We start from the raw sequence: 17,830 nt of genomic DNA, 5'->3' as shown, positions 1-17,830 counted from the left end.
CATAGACATTAGGAAGACTCAGTCTTTCTGTACTTAAGTCGACATTGTGTCTCTTGTATTTAATTCCGATGCAATTTCTGTGTTTCATCGTCAATGGGATGATCCAAGGGATACAGTAACCCTGCATAGGTGCATCGTAATGTAAAACTGGTGACACAGGAAGCGGTCATAACATAGACCCTAAGAAGACTCAGTTTTCTTGTACTTAAGTCGGCATTGTGTCTCTTATATTTAATTCCGATGCAATTTCTGTGTTTCATCGTCACTTTGAAGGTGCAAGGGATACAGTAAACCTGCAGGGGTGCATCGGAATGTAAAACTGGTGACACAGGACACGCTCAAAACATAGACAGTAGGAAGACTCAGTCTTCCTGTACCAAAGTCGGCATTGTGTCTCTTATATTTAATTCCGATGCAATTTCTGTGTTTCATCGACCATGGGAAGGTCCAATGGATACAGTAAACCTGCAGAGGTGCATCGGAATGTAAAACTGGTGACACTGGAAACGCTCAAAACATAGACCGTGAGAAGACTCAGTTTTCTTGTACTTAAGTCAACGTTGTGTCTCTTATATTTAATTTCGATGTAATTTCTGTATTTCATCGTCAATGGGAAGGTCCAATGGATACAGTAAATCTGCAGAGGTGCATCGCAATGTAAAACTGGTGACGCAGGAAAGGCTCAAAACATAGACAGTAGGAAGACTCAATGTTCCTGTACTTAAGTCGGCATTGTGTCTCTTATATTTAATTCCGATGCAATTTCTGTGTTTCATCATCAATGGGAAGATCCAAGGGATACAGTAAACCTGCAGAGGTGCATCGGAATGTAAAACAGGTGACACAGGAAACGCTCAAAGCATAGACAGTAGAAAGACTCAGACTTCCCGTTCTTAAATCGGCGTTGTGTGTCTTATATTTAATTCCGGTGCTATTTCTGTGTTTCATCGTCAATGGGAAGGTCCAATGGATACAGTAAACCTGCAGAGGTGCATCGGAATGTAAAATTGGTGAGGCAGGAAACGCTCAAAACATACACAGTAGGAAGACTCAGCCTTCCTGTTTTTAAGTCGGCATTCTGTCTCTTATATTTAATTCCGATGCTATTTCTGTGTTTCATCGTCAATGGGAAGGTCCAATGGATACAGTAAACCTGCAGAGGTGCATCGGAATGTAAAATTGGTGACGCAGGAAACGCTCAAAACATAGAGAGTAGGAAGACACAGTCTTTCTGTACTTAAGTCGGCATTGTGTCTCTTATATTTAATTCCGATGCAATTTCTGTGTTTCATCGTCAATGGGAAGATCCAAGGGATACAGTAAACCTGCAGAGGTGCATCGGAATGTAAAACTGGTGACACAGGAAACGCTCAAAACATAGACAGTAGGAAGACACAGTCTTTCTGTACTTAAGTCGGCATTGTGTCTCTTATATTTAATTCCGATGCAATTACTGTGTTTCATCGTCCGTAGGAAGGTCCAATGGATACAGTAAATCTGCAGAGGTGCATCGGAATGTAAAACTGGTGACACTGGAAACGCTCAAGACATAGACCGTAAGAAGACTCAGTTTTCTTGCACTTAAGTCAACGTTGTGTCTCTTATATTTAATTCCGGTGTAATTTCTGTGTTTCATCGTCAATAGGAAGGTCCAATGGATACAGTAAACCTGCAGAGGTGCATGGGAATGTAAAACTGGTGACGCAGGAAACGCTCAAATCATAGACAGTAGGAAGACTCAATGTTCCTGTACTTAAGTCGGCATTGTGTCTCGTATATTTAATTCCGATGCTCTTTCTGTGTTTCATCGTCAATGGGAAGGTCCAATGGATTCAGTAAAATTGCAGAGGTGCATCGGAATGTAAAACTGGTGACACAGTATACGCTCAAAACATAGACAGTAGGAAGACTCAGTCTTTCTGTACTTAAGTCGGCATTGTGTCCCTTATATTTAATTCCGATGCTATTTCTGTGTTTCATCGTCAATGGGAAGGTCCAAGGCATACAGTAACCCTGCATAGGTGCATCGTAATGTAAAACTGGTGACACAGGAAGCGGTCATAACATAGACCCTAAGAAGACTCAGTTTTCTTGTACTAAAGTCGGCATTGTGTCTCTTATATTTCATTCCGATGCAATTTCTGTGTTTCATCGTCACTTTGAAGGTACAAGAGATACAGTAAACCTGCAGGGGTGCATCGGAATGTAAAACTGGTGACACAGGACACGCTCAAAACATAAACAGTAGGAAGACCCAGTCTTCCTGTACCAAAGTCGGCATTGTGTCTCTTATATTTAATTCCGATGCAATTTCTGTGTTTCATCGACCATGGGAAGGTCCAATGGATACAGTAAACCTGCAGAGGTGCATCGGAATGTAAAACTGGTGACACTGGAAACGCTCAAAACATAGACCGTGAGAAGACTCAGTTTTCTTGTACTCAAGTCAACGTTGTGTCTCTTATATTTAATTTCGATGTAATTTCTGTATTTCATCGTCAATGGGAAGGTCCAATGGATACAGTAAATCTGCAGAGGTGCATCGCAATGTAAAACTGGTGACGCAGGAAATGCTCAAAACATAGACAGTAGGAAGACTCAATGTTCCTGTACTTAAGTCGGCATTGTGTCTCTTATATTTAATTCCGATGCAATTTCTGTGTTTCATCATCAATGGGAAGATCCAAGGGATACAGTAAACCTGCAGAGGTGCATCGAAATGTAAAACAGGTGACACAGGAAACGCTCAAAGCATAGACAGTAGAAAGACTCAGACTTCCCGTTCTTAAATCGGCGTTGTGTGTCTTATATTTAATTCCGGTGCTATTTCTGTGTTTCATCGTCAATGGGAAGGTCCAATGGATACAGTAAACCTGCAGAGGTGCATCGGAATGTAAAATTGGTGAGGCAGGAAACGCTCAAAACATACACAGTAGGAAGACTCAGCCTTCCTGTTTTTAAGTCGGCATTCTGTCTCTTATATTTAATTCCGATGCTATTTCTGTGTTTCATCGTCAATGGGAAGGTCCAATGGATACAGTAAACCTGCAGGGGTGCATCGGAATGTAAAATTGGTGACGCAGGAAACGCTCAAAACATAGAGAGTAGGAAGACTCAGTCTTTCTGTACTTAAGTCGGCTTTGTGTCTCTTATATTTAGATCCAATGCAATTTCTGTGTTTCGTCGTCAATGGGAAGGTCCAAGGGATAGAGTAAACCTTCCGAGGTGCATCGGAATGTAAAACTGGTGATACAGGAAACGCTCAAAACATAGACAGTAAGGAAGACTCAGTCTTTCTGTACTTAAGTCGGCATTGTGTCTCTTATATTTAATTCCGATGCAATTACTGTGTTTCATCGTCCATGGGAAGGTCCAATGGATACAGTAAATCTGCAGAGGTGCATCGGAATGTAAAACTGGTGACACTGGAAACGCTCAAGACATAGACCGTAAGCAGACTCAGTTTCCTTGCACTTAAGTCAACGTTGTGTCTCTTATATTTAATTCCGGTGTAATTTCTGTGTTTCGTCGTCAATAGGAAGGTCCAATGGATACAGTAAACCTGCAGAGGTGCATCGGAATGTAAAACTGGTGACGCAGGAAACGCTCAAAACATAGACAGAAGGAAGACTCAGCCTTCCTGTTCTTAAGTCGGCATTGTGCCTCTTATATTTAATTCCGATGCTATTTCTGTGTAACATCGTCAATGGGAAGGTCCAATGGATATTGTAAACCTGCAGAGGTGCATCGGAATGTAAAACTGGTGACACAGGAAACGCGCAAAACATAGACAGTAGGAAGACTCAGTCTTTCTGTACTTAAGTCGACATTGTGTCTCTTGTATTTAATTCCGATGCAATTTCTGTGTTTCATCGTCAATGGGAAGATCCAAGGGATACAGTAAACCTGCAGAGGTGCATCGGAATGTAAAACTGGTGACACAGGAAACGCTCAAAACATAGACAGTAGGAAGACACAGTCTTTCTGTACTTAAGTCGGCATTGTGTCTCTTATATTTAATTCCGATGCAATTACTGTGTTTCATCGTCCGTAGGAAGGTCCAATGGATACAGTAAATCTGCAGAGGTGCATCGGAATGTAAAACTGGTGACACTGGAAACGCTCAAGACATAGACCGTAAGAAGACTCAGTTTTCTTGCACTTAAGTCAACGTTGTGTCTCTTATATTTAATTCCGGTGTAATTTCTGTGTTTCATCGTCAATAGGAAGGTCCAATGGATACAGTAAACCTGCAGAGGTGCATGGGAATGTAAAACTGGTGACGCAGGAAACGCTCAAATCATAGACAGTAGGAAGACTCAATGTTCCTGTACTTAAGTCGGCATTGTGTCTCGTATATTTAATTCCGATGCTCTTTCTGTGTTTCATCGTCAATGGGAAGGTCCAATGGATTCAGTAAAATTGCAGAGGTGCATCGGAATGTAAAACTGGTGACACAGTATACGCTCAAAACATAGACAGTAGGAAGACTCAGTCTTTCTGTACTTAAGTCGGCATTGTGTCCCTTATATTTAATTCCGATGCTATTTCTGTGTTTCATCGTCAATGGGAAGGTCCAAGGCATACAGTAACCCTGCATAGGTGCATCGTAATGTAAAACTGGTGACACAGGAAGCGGTCATAACATAGACCCTAAGAAGACTCAGTTTTCTTGTACTTAAGTCGGCATTGTGTCTCTTATATTTAATTCCGATGCAATTTCTGTGTTTCATAGTCACTTTGAAGGTACAAGAGATACAGTAAACCTGCAGGGGTGCATCGGAATGTAAAACTGGTGACACAGGACACGCTCAAAACATAGACAGTAGCAAGACTCAGTCTTCCTGTACCAAAGTCGGCATTGTGTCTCTTATATTTAATTCCGATGCAATTTCTGTGTTTCATCGACCATGGGAAGGTCCAATGGATACAGTAAACCTGCAGAGGTGCATCGGAATGTAAAACTGGTGACACTGGAAACGCTCAAAACATAGACCGTGAGAAGACTCAGTTTTCTTGTACTTAAGTCAACGTTGTGTCTCTTATATTTAATTTCGATGTAATTTCTGTATTTCATCGTCAATGGGAAGGTCCAATGGATACAGTAAATCTGCAGAGGTGCATCGCAATGTAAAACTGGTGACGCAGGAAAGGCTCAAAACATAGACAGTAGGAAGACTCAATGTTCCTGTACTTAAGTCGGCATTGTGTCTCTTATATTTAATTCCGATGCAATTTCTGTGTTTCATCATCAATGGGAAGATCCAAGGGATACAGTAAACCTGCAGAGGTGCATCGGAATGTAAAACAGGTGACACAGGAAACGCTCAAAGCATAGACAGTAGAAAGACTCAGACTTCCCGTTCTTAAATCGGCGTTGTGTGTCTTATATTTAATTCCGGTGCTATTTCTGTGTTTCATCGTCAATGGGAAGGTCCAATGGATACAGTAAACCTGCAGAGGTGCATCGGAATGTAAAATTGGTGAGGCAGGAAACGCTCAAAACATACACAGTAGGAAGACTCAGCCTTCCTGTTTTTAAGTCGGCATTCTGTCTCTTATATTTAATTCCGATGCTATTTCTGTGTTTCATCGTCAATGGGAAGGTCCAATGGATACAGTAAACCTGCAGAGGTGCATCGGAATGTAAAATTGGTGACGCAGGAAACGCTCAAAACATAGAGAGTAGGAAGACTCAGTCTTTCTGTACTTAAGTCGGCTTTGTGTCTCTTATATTTAAATCCAATGCAATTTCTGTGTTTCGTCGTCAATGGGAAGGTCCAAGGGATAGAGTAAACCTTCCGAGGTGCATCGGAATGTAAAACTGGTGATACAGGAAACGCTCAAAACATAGACAGTAAGGAAGACTCAGTCTTTCTGTACTTAAGTCGGCATTGTGTCTCTTATATTTAATTCCGATGCAATTACTGTGTTTCATCGTCCATGGGAAGGTCCAATGGATACAGTAAATCTGCAGAGGTGCATCGGAATGTAAAACTGGTGACACTGGAAACGCTCAAGACATAGACCGTAAGCAGACTCAGTTTTCTTGCACTTAAGTCAACGTTGTGTCTCTTATATTTAATTCCGGTGTAATTTCTGTGTTTCATCGTCAATAGGAAGGTCCAATGGATACAGTAAACCTGCAGAGGTGCATCGGAATGTAAAACTGGTGACGCAGGAAACGCTCAAATCATAGACGGTAGGAAGACTCGATATTCCTGTACTCAAGTCGGTATTGAGTGTGTTATATTTAAGTCCGATGTAATTTCTGTGTTTCATCGTCAATGGGAAGGTCCAAGGGATACAGTAAACCTGCAGAGGTGCATCGGAATGTAAAACTGGTGACACAGGAAACGCTCAAAACATAGACAGTAGGAAGACTCAGCCTTCCTGTACTTATGCTGGCGTTGTGTCTCTTATATTTAATTCCGATGCAATTTCTGTATTTCATCGTCAATGGGAAGGTCCAATGGATACATTAAACGTGCAGAGGTGAATCGGAATGTAAAACTGGTGACACAGGAATCGATCGAAACATAGACAGTAGGAATATTCAGTCTTCCTGTACTTAAGTCGGCATTGTGTCTCTTATATTTAAATCCAATGCAATTTCTGTGTTTCGTCGTCAGTGGGAAGGTCCAAGGGATAGAGTAAACCTTCCGAGGTGCATCGGAATGTAAAACTGGTGATACAGGAAGCGGTCAAAACATAGACCCTAAGAAGATTCAGTTTTCTTGTACTGAAGTCGGCATTGTGTCTCTTTTATTTAATTTTGATGGAATTTCTGTGTTACATCGTCAATGGGAAGGTCCAATGGATACAGTTACCCTGCAGAGGTGCATCGGAATGTAAAACTGGTGACACAGGAAGCGCTCATAACATAGACCGTAAGAAGACTCAGTTTTCTTGTACTTAAGTCGGCATTGTGTCTTTTATATGTAATTCTGATGCAATTTCGGTGTTTCATCGTCACTGTGAAGGTGCAAGGGATAGAGTAAACCTGCAGAGGTGCATCGGAATGTAAAACAGGTGACACAGGACACTCTCAAAACATAGACAGTAGGAAGACTCAGTCTTTCTGTACTTAAATCGGCATTGTGTCTCTTATAATTAATTCCGATGCAATGTCTGTGTTTCATCGTCAATGGGAATGCCCAATGGATACAGTAAACCTCCAGAGGTGCATCGGAATGTAAAACTGGTGACGCAGGAAACGCTCAAAGCATAGACAGTAGGAAGACTCAATGTTCCTGTACTTAAGTCGGCATTGTGCCTCTTATATTTAATTCCGATGCAATTTCTGTGTTTCATCGTCAATGGGAAGATCCAAGGGATACAGTAAACCTGCAGAGGTGCATCGGAATGTAAAACTGGTGACACAGGACACGCTCAAAACATAGACAGAAGGAAGACTCAGCCTTCCTGTTCTTAAGTCGGCATTGTGCCTCTTATATTTAATTCCGATGCTATTTCTGTGTAACATCGTCAATGGGAAGGTCCAATGGATATTGTAAACCTGCAGAGGTGCATCGGAATGTAAAACTGGTGACACAGGAAACGCGCAAAACATAGACATTAGGAAGACTCAGTCTTTCTGTACTTAAGTCGACATTGTGTCTCTTGTATTTAATTCCGATGCAATTTCTGTGTTTCATCGTCAATGGGATGATCCAAGGGATACAGTAAACCTGCAGAGGTGCATCGGAATGTAAAACTGGTGACACAGGAAACGCTCAAAACATAGACAGTAGGAAGACTCAGTCTTTCTGTACTTAAGTCGGCATTGTGTCTCTTATATTTAATTCCGATGCAATTACTGTGTTTCATCGTCCGTAGGAAGGTCCAATGGATACAGTAAATCTGCAGAGGTGCATCGGAATGTAAAACTGGTGACACTGGAAACGCTCAAGACATAGACCGTAAGAAGACTCAGTTTTCTTGCACTTAAGTCAACGTTGTGTCTCTTATATTTAATTCCGGTGTAATTTCTGTGTTTCATCGTCAATAGGAAGGTCCAATGGATACAGTAAACCTGCAGAGGTGCATGGGAATGTAAAACTGGTGACGCAGGAAACGCTCAAATCATAGACAGTAGGAAGACTCAATGTTCCTGTACTTAAGTCGGCTTTGTGTCTCGTATATTTAATTCCGATGCTCTTTCTGTGTTTCATCGTCAATAGGAAGGTCCAATGGATTCAGTAAAATTGCAGAGGTGCATCGGAATGTAAAACTGGTGACACAGTATACGCTCAAAACATAGACAGTAGGAAGACTCAGTCTTTCTGTACTTAAGTCGGCATTGTGTCCCTTATATTTAATTCCGATGCAATTTCTGTGTTTCATCGTCAATGGGAAGGTCCAAGGCATACAGTAACCCTGCATAGGTGCATCGTAATGTAAAACTGGTGACACAGGAAGCGGTCATAACATAGACCCTAAGAAGACTCAGTTTTCTTGTACTTAAGTCGGCATTGTGTCTCTTATATTTAATTCCGATGCAATTTCTGTGTTTCATCGTCACTTTGAAGGTGCAAGGGATACAGTAAACCTGCAGGGGTGCATCGGAATGTAAAACTGGTGACACAGGACACGCTCAAAACATAGACAGTAGGAAGACTCAGTCTTCCTGTACCAAAGTCGGCATTGTGTCTCTTATATTTAATTCCGATGCAATTTCTGTGTTTCATCGACCATGGGAAGGTCCAATGGATACAGTAAACCTGCAGAGGTGCATCGGAATGTAAAACTGGTGACACTGGAAACGCTCAAAACATAGACCGTGAGAAGACTCAGTTTTCTTGTACTTAAGTCAACGTTGTGTCTCTTATATTTAATTCCGATGTAATTTCTGCGATTCATCATCAATGGGAAGGTCCAGTGGATACAGTAAATCTGCAGAGGTGCATCGCAATGTAAAACTGGTAACGCAGGAAAGGCTCAAAACATAGACAGTAGGAAGACTCAATGTTCCTGTACTTAAGTCTGCATTGTGTCTCTTATATTTAATTCCGATGCAATTTCTGTGTTTCATCATGAATGTGAAGATCCAAGGGATACAGTAAACCTGCAGAGGTGCATCGGAATGTAAAACAGGAGACACAGGAAACGCTCAAAACATAGACAGTAGGAAGACTCAGACTTCCCGTTCTTAAGTCGGCATCGTGTCTCTTATATTTAATTCCGATGCTATTTCTGTGTTTCATCGTCAATGGGAAGGTCCAATGGATACAGTAAACCTGCAGAGGTGCATCAGAATGTAAAATTGGTGAGGTAGGAAACGCTCAAAACATACACAGTAGGAAGACTCAGCCTTCCTGTTTTTACGTCGGCATTCTGTCTCTTATATTTAATTCCGATGCTATTTCTGTGTTTCATCGTCAATGGGAAGGTCCAATGGATACAGTAAACCTGCAGAGGTGCATCGGAATGTAAAATTGGTGACGCAGGAAACGCTCAAAACATAGACAGTAGGAAGACTCAGTCTTCCTGTACTTATGTCGGCATTGTGTCTCTTATATTTAATTCCGATGCAATTTCTGTGTTTCATCGTCAATGGGAAGGTCCAATGGATACAGTAAACGTACAGAGGTGAATCGGAATGTAAAACTGGAGACACAGGAAACGATCGAAACATAGAGAGTAGGAATATTCATTCTTCCTGTACTTAAGTCGGCATTGTGTCTTTTATTTTTATTTCTGATGCAATTTCGGTGTTTCATCGTCACTGTGAAGGTGCAAGGGATACAGTAAACCTGCAGAGGTGCATCGGAATGTAAAACTGGTGACACAGGACACGCTCAAAACATAGACAGTAGGAAGACTCAGTCTTTCTGTACTTAAGTCGGCATTGTGTATCATATATTTAATTCCGATGCAATTTCTGTGTTTCATCGTCAATGGGAGGTCCAAGGCATACAGTAACCCTGCAGAGGTGCATCGTAATGTAAAACTGGTGACACAGGAAGCGGTCATAACATAGACCCTAAGAAGACTCAGTTTTCTTGTACTTAAGTCGGCATTGTGTCTTTTATATTTAATTCCGATGCAATTTCTGTGTTTCATCGTCACTGTGAAGGTGCAAGGGATACAGTAAACCTGCAGGGGTGCATCGGAATGTAAAACTGGTGACACAAGACACACTCAAAACATAGACAGTAGGAAGACTCAGTCTTCCTGTACCTAAGTCGGCATTGTGTCTCTTATATTTAATTCCGATGCAATTTCTGTGTTTCATCGACCATGGGAAGGTCCAATGGATACAGTAAACCTGCAGAGGTGCATCGGAATGTAAAACTGGTGACACTGGAAACGCTCAAATCATAGACCGTGAGAAGACTCAGTTTTCTTGTACTTAAGTCAACGTTGTGTCTCTTATATTTAATTTCGATGTAATTTCTGTATTTCATCGTCAATGGGAAGGTCCAATGGATACAGTAAATCTGCAGAGGTGCATCGCAATGTAAAACTGGTGACGCAGGAAAGGCTCAAAACATAGACAGTAGGAAGACTCAATGTTCCTGTACTTAAGTCGGCATTGTGTCTCTTATATTTAATTCCGATGCAATTTCTGTGTTTCATCATCAATGGGAAGATCCAAGGGATACAGTAAACCTGCAGAGGTGCATCGGAATGTAAAACAGGTGACACAGGAAACGCTCAAAGCATAGACAGTAGAAAGACTCAGACTTCCCGTTCTTAAATCGGCATTGTGTGTCTTATATTTAATTCCGGTGCTATTTCTGTGTTTCATCGTCAATGGGAAGGTCCAATGGATACAGTAAACCTGCAGAGGTGCATCGGAATGTAAAATTGGTGAGGCAGGAAACGCTCAAAACATACACAGTAGGAAGACTCAGCCTTCCTGTTTTTAAGTCGGCATTCTGTCTCTTATATTTAATTCCGATGCTATTTCTGTGTTTCATCGTCAATGGGAAGGTCCAATGGATACAGTAAACCTGCAGAGGTGCATCGGAATGTAAAATTGGTGACGCAGGAAACGCTCAAAACATAGAGAGTAGGAAGACTCAGTCTTTCTGTACTTAAGTCGGCTTTGTGTCTCTTATATTTAAATCCAATGCAATTTCTGTGTTTCGTCGTCAATGGGAAGGTCCAAGGGATAGAGTAAACCTTCCGAGGTGCATCGGAATGTAAAACTGGTGATACAGGAAACGCTCAAAACATAGACTGTAAGGAAGACTCAGTCTTTCTGTACTTAAGTCGGCATTGTGTCTCTTATATTTAATTCCGATGCAATTACTGTGTTTCATCGTCCATGGGAAGGTCCAATGGACACAGTAAATCTGCAGAGGTGCATCGGAATGTGAAACTGGTGACACTGGAAACGCTCAAGACATAGACCGTAAGAAGACTCAGTTTTCTTGCACTTAAGTCAACGTTGTGTCTCTTATATTTAATTCCGGTGTAATTTCTGTGTTTCATCGTCAATAGGAAGGTCCAATGGATACAGTAAACCTGCAGAGGTGCATCGGAATGTAAAACTGGTGACGCAGGAAACGCTCAAATCATAGACGGTAGGAAGACTCGATATTCCTGTACTCAAGTCGGTATTGAGTGTGTTATATTTAAGTCCGATGTAATTTCTGTGTTTCATCGTCAATGGGAAGATCCAAGGGATACAGTAAACCTGCAGAGGTGCATCGGAATGTAAAACTGGTGACACAGGAAACGCTCAAAACATAGACAGTAGGAAGACTCAGCCTTCCTGTACTTATGCTGGCGTTGTGTCTCTTATATTTAATTCCGATGCAATTTCTGTATTTCATCGTCAATGGGAAGGTCCAATGGATACATTAAACGTGCAGAGGTGAATCGGAATGTAAAACTGGTGACACAGGAATCGATCGAAACATAGACAGTAGGAATATTCAGTCGTCCTGTACTTAAGTCGGCATTGTGTCTCTTATATTTAAATCCAATGCAATTTCTGTGTTTCGTCGTCAGTGGGAAGGTGCAAGGGATAGAGTAAACCTTCCGAGGTGCATCGGAATGTAAAACTGGTGATACAGGAAGCGGTCAAAACATAGACCCTAAGAAGATACAGTTTTCTTGTACTGAAGTCGGCATTGTGTCTCTTTTATTTAATTTTGATGGAATTTCTGTGTTTCATCGTCAATGGGAAGGTCCAATGGATACAGTTACCCTGCAGAGGTGCATCGGAATGTAAAACTGGTGACACAGGAAGCGGTCATAACATAGACCCTAAGAAGACTCAGTTTTCTTGTACTTAAGTCGGCATTGTGTCTTTTATATTTAATTCCGATGCAATTTCTGTGTTTCATCGTCACTGTGAAGGTGCAAGGGATACAGTAAACCTGCAGGGGTGCATCGGAATGTAAAACTGGTGACACAAGACACGCTCAAAACATAGACAGTAGGAAGACTCAGTCTTCCTGTACCTAAGTCGGCATTGTGTCTCTTATATTTAATTCCGATGCAATTTCTGTGTTTCATCGACCATGGGAAGGTCCAATGGATACAGTAAACCTGCAGAGGTGCATCGGAATGTAAAACTGGTAACACTGGAAACGCTCAAATCATAGACCGTAAGAAGACTCAGTTTTCTTGTACTTAAGTCGGCATTGTGTCTTTTATATTTAATTCTGATGCAATTTCTGTGTTTCATCGTCACTGTGAAGGTGCAAGGGATACAGTAAACCTGCAGGGGTGCATCAGAATATAAAACTGGTGACACAGGACACGCTCAAAACATAGACAGTAGGAAGACTCAGTCTTCCTGTACCTAAGTCGGCATTGTGTCTCTTATATTTAATTCCGATGCAATTTCTGTGTTTCATCGTCCATGGGAAGGTCCAATGGATACAGTAAACCTGCAGAGGTGCATCGGAATGTAAAACTGGTGACACTGGAAACGCTCAAAACATAGACCGTGAGAAGACTCAGTTTTCTTGTAATAAGTCAACGTTGTGTCTCTTATATTTAATTCCGATGCAATTTCTGTGTCTCATCGTCAATGGGAAGGTCCAATGGATACAGTAAATCTGCAGATGTGCATCGCAATGTAAAACTGGTGACGCAGGAAAGGCTCAAAACATAGACAGTAGGAAGACTCAATGTTCCTGTACTTAAGTCGGCATTGTGTCTCTTATATTTAATTCCGATGCAATTTCTGTGTTTCATCATCAATGTGAAGATCCAAAGGATACAGTAAACCTGCAGAGGTGCATCGGAATGTAAAACAGGTGACACAGGAAACGCTCAAAACATAGACAGTAGGAAGACTCAGACTTCCCGTTCTTAAGTCGGCATTGTGTCTCTTATATTTAATTCCGATGCTATTTCTGTGTTTCATCGTCAATGGGAAGGTCCAATGGATACAGTAAACCTGCAGAGGTGCATCGGAATGTAAAATTGGTGAGGCAGGAAACGCTCAAAACATACACAGTAGGAAGACTCAGCATTCCTGTTTTTAAGTCGGCATTCTGTCTCTTATATTTAATTCCGATGCTATTTCTGTGTTTCATCGTCAATGGGAAGGTCCAATGGATACAGTAAACCTGCAGAGGTGCATCGGAATGTAAAATTGGTGACGCAGGAAACGCTCAAAACATAAACAGTAGGAAGACTCAATCTTCCTGTACTTATGTCGGCATTGTGTCTCTTATATTTAAATCCAATGCAATTTCTGTGTTTCGTCGTCAATGGGAAGGGCCAAGGGATAGAGTAAACCTGCAGAGGTGCATCGGAATGTAAAATTGTGATACAGGAAGCGGTCAAACATAGACCCTAAGAAGACTCAGTTTTCTTGTACTGAAGTCGGCATTGTGTCTCTTTTATTTAATTTTGATGGCATTTCTGTGTTTCATCGTCAATGGGAAGGTCCAATGGATACAGTTACCCTGCAGAGGTGCATCGGAATGTAAAACTGGTGACACAGGAAGCGCTCATAACATAGACCCTAAGAAGACTCAGTTTTCTTGTACTTAAGTCGGCATTGTGTCTTTTATTTTTAATTCTGATGCAATTTCGGTGTTTCATCGTCACTGTGAAGGTGCAAGGGATACAGTAAACCTGCAGAGGTGCATGGGAATGTCAAACTGGAGACACAGGAAACGCTCAAAACATAGACAGTAGGAAGACTTAGCCTTCCTGTTCTTAAGTCGGCATTGTTTCTCGTATATTTAATTCCGATGCTCTTTCTGTGTTTCATCGTCAAAGGGAAGGTCCAATGGATTCAGTAAAATTGCAGAGGTGCATCGGAATGTAAAACTGGTGACGCATGAAACGCTCGAATCATAGACAGTAGGAAGACTCGATATTCTTGTACTTAAGTCGGTATTGTGTCTGTTATATTTAAGTCCGATGTAATTTCTGTGTTTCATCGTCATTGGGAAGATCCAAGGGATACAGTAAACCTGCAGAGGTGCATCGGAATGTAAAACTGGTGACACAGGAAACGCTCAAAACATAGACAGTAGGAAGACTCAGCCTTCCTGTACTTAAGTCGGCATTGTGTCTCGTATATTTAATTCCGATGCTCTTTCTGTGTTTCATCGTCAATGGGAAGGTCCAATGGATTCAGTAAAATTGTAGAGGTGCATCGGAATGTAAAACTGGTGACACAGTAAACGCTCAAAACATAGACAGTAGGAAGACTCAGCCTTCCTGTACTTAAGTCGGCATTGTGTCTTTTATATTTAATTCTGATGCAATTTCTGTGTTTCATCGTCACTGTGAAGGTGCAAGGGATACAGTAAACCTGCAGGGGTGCATCAGAATGTAAAACTGGTGACACAGGACACGCTCAAAACATAGACAGTAGGAAGACTCAGTCTTCCTCTACCTAAGTCGGCATTGTGTCTCTTATATTTAATTCCGATGCAATTTCTGTGTTTCATCGACCATGGGAAGGTCCAATGGATACAGTAAACCTGCAGAGGTGCATCGGAATGTAAAACTGGTGACACTGGAAACGCTCAAAACATAGACCGTGAGAACACTCAGTTTTCTTGTAATAAGTCAACGTTGTGTCTCTTATATTTAATTCCGATGTAATATCTGTGTTTCATCGTCAATGGAAAGGTCCAATGGATATAGTAAATCTGCAGATGTGCATCGCAATGTAAAACTGGTGACGCAGGAAAGGCTCAAAACATAGACAGTAGGAAGACTCAATGTTCCTGTACTTAAGTCGGCATTGTGTCTCTTATATTTAATTCCGATGCAATTTCTGTGTTTCATCATCAATGTGAAGATCCAAGGGATACAATAAACCTGCAGAGGTGCATCGGAATGTAAAACAGGTGACACAGGAAACGCTCAAAACATAGACAGTAGGAAGACTCAGACTTCCCGTTCTTAAGTCGGCATTGTGTCTCTTATATTTAATTCCGATGCTATTTCTGTGTTTCATCGTCAATGGGAAGGTCCAATGGATACAGTAAACCTGCAGAGGTGCATCGGAATGTGAAATTGGTGAGGCAGGAAACGCTCAAAACATACACAGTAGGAAGACTCAGCCTTCCTGTTTTTAAGTCTGCATTCTGTCTCTTATATTTAATTCCGATGCAATTTCTGTGATTCATCGTCAATGGGAAGGTCCAATGGATACAGTAAACCTGCAGAGGTGCATCGGAATGTAAAATTGGTGACGCAGGAAACGCTCAAAACATAGACAGTAGGAAGACTCAATCTTCCTGTACTTATGTCGGCATTGTGTCTCTTATGTTTAATTCCGATGCAATTTCTGTGTTTCATCGTCAATGGGAAGGTCCAATGGATACAGTATACGTGCAGAGGTGAATCGGAATGTAAAACTGGTGACACAGGAAACGAACGAAACATGGAGAGTAGGAATATTCATTCTTCCTGTACTTGAGTCGGCATTGTGTCTCTTATATTTAAATCCAATGCAATTTCTGTGTTTCGTCGTCAATGGGAAGGTCCAAGGGATAGAGTAAACCTGCAGAGGTGCATCGGAATGTAAAATTGTGATACAGGAAGCGGTCAAACATAGACCCTAAGAAGACTCAGTTTTCTTGTACTGAAGTCGGCATTGTGTCTCTTTTATTTAATTTTGATGGCATTTCTGTGTTTCATCGTCAATGGGAAGGTCCAATGGATACAGTTACCCTGCAGAAGTGCATCGGAATGTAAAACTGGTGACACAGGAAGCGCTCATAACATAGACCCTAAGAAGACTCAGTTTTCTTGTACTTAAGTCGGTATTGTGTCTTTTATTTTTAATTCTGATGCAATTTCGGTGTTTCATCGTCACTGTGAAGGTGCAAGGGATATAGTAAACCTGCAGAGGTGCATCGGAATGTAAAACTGGTGACACAGGACACGCTCAAAACATAGACAGTAGGAAGACTCAGTCTTCCTGTTCCTAAGTCTCTTATATTTAATTCCGATGCAATTTCTGTGTTTCATCGACCATGGGAAGGTCCAATGGATACAGTAAACCAGCAGAGGTGCATCGGAATGTAAAACTGGTGACACTGGAAACGCTCAAAACATGGACCGTGAGAAGACTCAGTTTTCTTGTACTTAAGTCAACGTTGTGTCTCTTATATTTAATTCCGATGTAATTTCTGTGCTTCATCGTCAATGGGAAGGTCCAATGGATACAGTAAATCTGCAGAGGTGCATCGCAATGTAAAACTGGTGACGCAGGAAAGGCTCAAAACATAGACAGTAGGAAGACTCAATGTTCCTGTACTTAAGTCGGCATTGTGTCTCTTATATTTAATTCCGATGCAATTTCTGTGTTTCATCATCAATGTGAAGATCCAAGGGATACAGTATACCTGCAGAGGTGCATCGGAATGTAAAACAGGTGACACAGGAAACGCTCAAAACATAGACAGTAGGAAGACTCAGACTTCCCGTTCTTAAGTCGGCATTGTGTCTCTTATATTTAATTCCGATGCTATTTCCGTGTTTCATCGTCAATGGGAAGGTCCAATGGATACAGTAAACCTGCAGAGGAGCATCGGAATGTAAAATTGGAGACTCAGGAAACGCTCAAAACATAGACAGTAGGAAGACTCAATCTTCCTGTACTTATGACGGCATTGTGTCTCTTATATTTAATTCCGATGCAATTTCTGTGTTTCATCGTCAATGGGAAGGTCCAATGGATACAGTAAACGTGCAGAGGTGAATCGGAATGTAAAACTGGAAACACAGGAAACGATCGAAACAGAGAGAGTAGGAATATTCATTCTTCCTGTACTTAAGTCGGCATTGTGTCTCTTATATTTAAATCCAATGCAATTTCTGTGTTTCGTCGTCAATGGGAAGGTCCAAGGGATAGAGAAAACCTGCAGAGGTGCATCGGAATGTAAAACTGGTGATACAGGAAGCGGTCAAAACATAGACCCTAAGAAGACTCAGTTTTCTTGTACTGAAGTCGGCATTGTGTCTCTTTTATATAATTTTGATGGAATTTCTGTGTTTCATCGTCAATGGGAAGGTCCAATGGATACAGTTACCCTGCAGAGGTCGTCGGGATGTAAAACTAGTGACACAGGAAGCGCTCATAACATAGACCCTAAGAAGACTCAGTTTTCTTGTACTTAAGTCGGTATTGTGTCTTTTATTTTTAATTCTGATGCAATTTCGGTGTTTCATCGTCACTGTGAAGGTGCAAGGGATAAAGTGAACCTGCAGAGGTGCATCGGAATGTAAAACTGGTGACACAGGAAACGCTCAAAACATAGACAGTAGGAAGACTCAGACTTTCTGTACTTAAGTCGGCATTGTGTCTCTTATATATAATTCTGATGCTATTTCTGTGTTTCATCGTCAATGGGAAGGTCCAATGGATACAGTAAACCTGCAGAGG

Source organism: Schistocerca nitens, chromosome 5 (assembly GCF_023898315.1).
Source record: "Schistocerca nitens isolate TAMUIC-IGC-003100 chromosome 5, iqSchNite1.1, whole genome shotgun sequence".
In the NCBI taxonomy this organism is placed as follows: domain Eukaryota; kingdom Metazoa; phylum Arthropoda; class Insecta; order Orthoptera; family Acrididae; genus Schistocerca; species Schistocerca nitens.
This window is presented reverse-complemented; position numbering follows the sequence as displayed.